The sequence below is a fragment of the Rhipicephalus microplus genome, unplaced genomic scaffold (assembly GCF_043290135.1).
Source record: "Rhipicephalus microplus isolate Deutch F79 unplaced genomic scaffold, USDA_Rmic scaffold_137, whole genome shotgun sequence".
In the NCBI taxonomy this organism is placed as follows: domain Eukaryota; kingdom Metazoa; phylum Arthropoda; class Arachnida; order Ixodida; family Ixodidae; genus Rhipicephalus; species Rhipicephalus microplus.
The window spans coordinates 405001-411080 of record NW_027464709.1 but is presented as its reverse complement, the minus strand read 5'-3'; positions in this window follow the sequence as shown (position 1 = coordinate 411080).

Sequence of the window (6080 nt, the reverse complement as noted above, 5' to 3'; positions counted from 1 at the left end):
GCCGGAGTGCCAGCACTCACTCGGCCACAAACGGCGAACATCCGAGCGGCGGTTCCCACTTAGCCGTCGGCGTCCCGAACTCCGCCCCGGCAGACGCGGTTGCCGAGCTCGTGCGACTAGCGACCGCGAAGCCGTCTCGCGACGCCGCTTTCGTGCGCGGCTCCCACTGCGACCTGGGTCACCCGAGGTCGACGAGCAAAAAAGAATGTCGAAAAAAAATTTTTTTTTTTTTGCGTCTGCCGGGGTGCCCCTATAATAGCAGCGATAAGCACCCAGACCGCCATGGGTCGCTCGCCCCGGCTGACGTGGTTTTTCGTTTTCCTGCGGTGGTCGTCGTCAAGCACGTCCAAACACGCCACTTTCGTGGGCGCATTCGCGCTCTTTCGCTTCGCCGGAGTGCCAGCACTCACTCTGCCAAAAACGGCGAACATCCTAGTGGCGGTTCCCACTTTTGCGTCGGCGTCGCCAACCCCGCCCCGGCATACGCGGTTTGCCGTACTCGTGCGGCGGTGGCCGGCGGGCACGTCGAAAGACACCGATATCGTGCGCGAGTCGATGCTTCTTGGTCTCGCAGGAGGGCCGCCACTCACTCCTGCAAAAACGGCGAAGATCCGAGCGGTGCTTCCCACTTTTTCGTCGGCATCGCAAACCTCGCCCCGGCAGACGCGCTTTGCCGTACTCGTGCGACGGTCGCCGGCGAGCACGTCGAAATACGCCGATATCGTGCCCGAATCGGCCCCGTTTCGCTTCGCCGGAGTGCCAGCACTCACTCGGCCAAAAACGGCGAACATCCGAGCAGCGGTACCCACTTAGCCGTCGGCATCCCGAACTCCGCGCCGGCTGACGCGGTTGCCGAGCTCGTGCGACTAGCGACCGCGAACGCGTCTCGCGACGCCGCTTTCGTGCGCGGCTCCCATTGCGACCTGGGTTACCCGAGCTCGACCAGCAAAAAAGAAGGTCGAAAAAAAATTTTTTTTTTCTGCGTCTGCCGGGGTGCCCCTATAATAGCAGCGATAAGCACCCAGACCGCCGTGGGTCGCTCGCCCCGGCTGACGTGGTTTTTCGTACTCCTGCAGCGGTCGCCGTCAAGCACGTCCAAATACGCCACTTTCGTGGGCGCTTTCGCGCTCTTTCGCGTCGCCGGTGTGCCAGCACTCACTCTGCCAAAAACGGCCAACATCCGAGCGGCGGTTCCCACTTTTGCGTCGGCGTCGTAAACCCCGCCCCGGCAGACGCGGTTTGCCCTACTCGTGCGACGGTCGCCGGCGAGCGCGTCGAAAGACGCCGATATCGTGCGCTAATTGGCGCTCCTTGGCTTCTCCGGAGTGCCGCCACTCACTCCTCCAAAAACGGCGAAGATCCGAGCGGCGTTCTCCACTTTCGCATCGGCGTCCCGAACTACGCCCCGGCTGACGCGGTTTACCGTACTCGTGCGACGGTCGCCGGCGGGCACTTCAAAATACGCCGATTTCGTGGGCGCATTCACGCTGTTTCGCTTCCCCGGAGTGCCAACACTCACTCTGCCGAAAGCGGCGATCATCCGAGCGGCGGTTCCCACTTTTGCGTCGGCTTCGCAAACGGCGCCCCGGCAGACGCGCTCGTGCGACGTACTCGTGCGACGGTCGCCGGCGAGCACGTCGAAAGACGCCGATATCGTGCTCGAATCGACCCCGTTTCGCTTCGCCGGAGTGCTGCCAGTCACGGCGCAGAAAACGGCGAACAAGTGTTTTTTTTTTTTTTTCCTAGAATTTGTGTTATAGAAGGCACATTTGATATCGGACGATAATTTTCAACTTTATCACGCGCACCGATTTTCGTGTAGAGGTTTGCAAGTTTATGGGAATTTCTCCACTTGGAATAATGCGATTTAGTAGTACTACGAGAACTTCATGGATGTACTCAAGGGTACGGGGCAAGTCAGTTACGTCAACACCTGCAGATTTTTTACACTTCAAACTGAAAATTGTTGGTTGTGAGTCCTCGTGTGATATTAAAGGCCGATTCGCTAACACATAGAACAAAGAAAGAAAGGAAGAAAAAACGCCCGCGCTCGCTCAAGAAACCTGGGTTCGCAACAAGTGGCAACAACAAGCAACCGAGCGAGTGCGCCAAAACCCGTGGCGGCCGAACAAACGCGAAGTCCCAACCGCGTCAGCCGGGGCGGCACGGGACAGGAAAAATCACTTCAGCCGGGGCGGCGGGGCACCGAATAAACCTCGTCACCTCGTCGCAGGATAAAAGAGGAAACAAAAAGTCTAAACAGCGTCTGCTGGAGCGAATGCGTAATAAAACAACAACAACAACAAAAAAAAACACCCGCGCTCAAGAAGTCTGCAATCCTCACAAAAGGCGACTGTGACCGAGCAGCGTCAGCCGGGGCCGTGCGGAAACGGAAAAACCGCGACTACCGGGGCGTCGAGGCACCGAAAAATCCACTTCAGCCGCGGCGAAAAAAAAAACAAAAAGAAAGACGGAGGGGGGGGGGGGGGAACCACGTCTGCCGGGGCGAAGGAAAAAAAAAAACGCGTCTGCCGGGGCGAGCCCGGGTGCGGCACCACCGGGAAAACTGTGGCAAACAGACATGGCGATCGAGTGAGTGGGCCGCCAGCCAGGCTCAGCCAAAAAGTGCAAAGTCCGAACCGTGTCAGCCGGGGCGACGCAAAAACCGCGTCAGCCGGGGCGGCGCGAAAACCGCGTCAGCCGGGGCGGCACGAAACCGCGTCAGCCGGGGCGGCGCGAAAACTGCGTCAGCCGGGGCGGCGCGAAAACCTCGTCAGCCGGGGCGAGCGAAAAGGGGGGGGGGGGGAACCACGTCTGCCGGGGCGAAAGAAAAAAAAACGCGTCTGCCGGGGCGAGCCCGGGTGCGGCACCACCGGGAAGACTGTGGCAAACAGACATGGCGATCGAGTGAGTGGGCCGCCAGCCAGGCTCAGCCCAAAAAGTGCTAAGTCCGAACTGCGTCAGCCGGGGCGGCGCGAAAACCGCGTCTGCCGGGGCGGCACGAAACCGCGTCAGCCGGGGCGGCGCGAAAACTGCGTCAGCCGGGGCGAGCCCGGGTGCGGCACCACCGGGAAAACTGTGGCAAACAGACATGGCGATCGAGTGAGTGGGCCGCCAGCCAGGCACAGCCGAAAAGTGCTAAGTCCGAACTGCGTCAGCCGGGGCGGCAAAAACCGCGTCAGCCGGGGCGGCGCAAAAAACCGCGTCTGCCGGGGCGGCACGAAACCGCGTCAGCCGGGGCGGCGCGAAAACTGCGTCAGCCGGGGCGAAAGAAAAAAAAAAACGCGTCTGCCGGGGCGAGCCCGGGTGCGGCACCACCGGGAAAACTGTGGCAAACAGACATGGCGATCGAGTGAGTGGGCCGCCAGCCAGGCACAGCCGAAAAGTGCTAAGTCCGAACTGCGTCTGCCGGGGCGGCACGAAACCGCGTCAGCCGGGGCGGCGCGAAAACCGCGTCTGCCGGGGCGGCACGAAACCGCGTCAGCCGGGGCGGCGCGAAAACTGCGTCAGCCGGGGCGAGCCCGGGTGCGGCACCACCGGGAAAACTGTGGCAAACAGACATGGCGATTGAGTGAGTGGGCCGCCAGCCAGGCACAGCCGAAAAGTGCTAAGTCCGAACTGCGTCTGCCGGGGCGGCACGAAACCGCGTCAGCCGGGGCGGCGCGAAAACCGCGTCTGCCGGGGCGGCACGAAACCGCGTCAGCCGGGGCGGCGCGAAAACTGCGTCAGCCGGGGCGAGCCCGGGTGCGGCACCACCGGGAAAACTGTGGCAAACAGACATGGCGATCGAGTGAGTGGGCCGCCAGCCAGGCACAGCCGAAAAGTGCAAAGTCCGAACCGTGTCAGCCGGGGCGACGCAAAAACCGCGTCAGCCGGGGCGGCGCGAAAACCGCGTCAGCCGGGGCGGCACGAAACCGCGTCAGCCGGGGCGGCGCGAAAACTGCGTCAGCCGGGGCGGCGCGAAAACCTCGTCAGCCGGGGCGAGCGAAAAGGGGGGGGGGGGGGGAACCACGTCTGCCGGGGCGAAAGAAAAAAAAACGCGTCTGCCGGGGCGAGCCCGGGTGCGGCACCACCGGGAAGACTGTGGCAAACAGACATGGCGATCGAGTGAGTGGGCCGCCAGCCAGGCTCAGCCCAAAAAGTGCTAAGTCCGAACTGCGTCAGCCGGGGCGGCGCGAAAACCGCGTCTGCCGGGGCGGCACGAAACCGCGTCAGCCGGGGCGGCGCGAAAACTGCGTCAGCCGGGGCGAGCCCGGGTGCGGCACCACCGGGAAAACTGTGGCAAACAGACATGGCGATCGAGTGAGTGGGCCGCCAGCCAGGCACAGCCGAAAAGTGCTAAGTCCGAACTGCGTCAGCCGGGGCGGCAAAAACCGCGTCAGCCGGGGCGGCGCAAAAAACCGCGTCTGCCGGGGCGGCACGAAACCGCGTCAGCCGGGGCGGCGCGAAAACTGCGTCAGCCGGGGCGAAAGAAAAAAAAAACGCGTCTGCCGGGGCGAGCCCGGGTGCGGCACCACCGGGAAAACTGTGGCAAACAGACATGGCGATCGAGTGAGTGGGCCGCCAGCCAGGCACAGCCGAAAAGTGCTAAGTCCGAACTGCGTCTGCCGGGGCGGCACGAAACCGCGTCAGCCGGGGCGGCGCGAAAACCGCGTCTGCCGGGGCGGCACGAAACCGCGTCAGCCGGGGCGGCGCGAAAACTGCGTCAGCCGGGGCGAGCCCGGGTGCGGCACCACCGGGAAAACTGTGGCAAACAGACATGGCGATTGAGTGAGTGGGCCGCCAGCCAGGCACAGCCGAAAAGTGCTAAGTCCGAACTGCGTCTGCCGGGGCGGCACGAAACCGCGTCAGCCGGGGCGGCGCGAAAACCGCGTCTGCCGGGGCGGCACGAAACCGCGTCAGCCGGGGCGGCGCGAAAACCGCGTCTGCCGGGGCGGCACGAAACCGCGTCAGCCGGGGCGGCGCGAAAACTGCGTCAGCCGGGGCGAGCCCGGGTGCGGCACCACCGGGAAGACTGTGGCAAACAGACATGGCGATCGAGTGAGTGGGCCGCCAGCCAGGCTCAGCCCAAAAAGTGCTAAGTCCGAACTGCGTCAGCCGGGGCGGCGCGAAAACCGCGTCTGCCGGGGCGGCACGAAACCGCGTCAGCCGGGGCGGCGCGAAAACTGCGTCAGCCGGGGCGAGCCCGGGTGCGGCACCACCGGGAAAACTGTGGCAAACAGACATGGCGATCGAGTGAGTGGGCCGCCAGCCAGGCACAGCCGAAAAGTGCTAAGTCCGAACTGCGTCAGCCGGGGCGGCAAAAACCGCGTCAGCCGGGGCGGCGCAAAAAACCGCGTCTGCCGGGGCGGCACGAAACCGCGTCAGCCGGGGCGGCGCGAAAACTGCGTCAGCCGGGGCGAAAGAAAAAAAAAACGCGTCTGCCGGGGCGAGCCCGGGTGCGGCACCACCGGGAAAACTGTGGCAAACAGACATGGCGATCGAGTGAGTGGGCCGCCAGCCAGGCACAGCCGAAAAGTGCTAAGTCCGAACTGCGTCTGCCGGGGCGGCACGAAACCGCGTCAGCCGGGGCGGCGCGAAAACCGCGTCTGCCGGGGCGGCACGAAACCGCGTCAGCCGGGGCGGCGCGAAAACTGCGTCAGCCGGGGCGAGCCCGGGTGCGGCACCACCGGGAAAACTGTGGCAAACAGACATGGCGATTGAGTGAGTGGGCCGCCAGCCAGGCACAGCCGAAAAGTGCTAAGTCCGAACTGCGTCTGCCGGGGCGGCACGAAACCGCGTCAGCCGGGGCGGCGCGAAAACCGCGTCTGCCGGGGCGGCACGAAACCGCGTCAGCCGGGGCGGCGCGAAAACCGCGTCTGCCGGGGCGGCACGAAACCGCGTCAGCCGGGGCGGCGCGAAAACTGCGTCAGCCGGGGCGAGCCCGGGTGCGGCACCACCGGGAAGACTGTGGCAAACAGACATGGCGATCGAGTGAGTGGGCCGCCAGCCAGGCTCAGCCCAAAAAGTGCTAAGTCCGAACTGCGTCAGCCGGGGCGGCGCGAAAACCGCGTCTGCCGGGGCGGCACGAAACCGCGTCA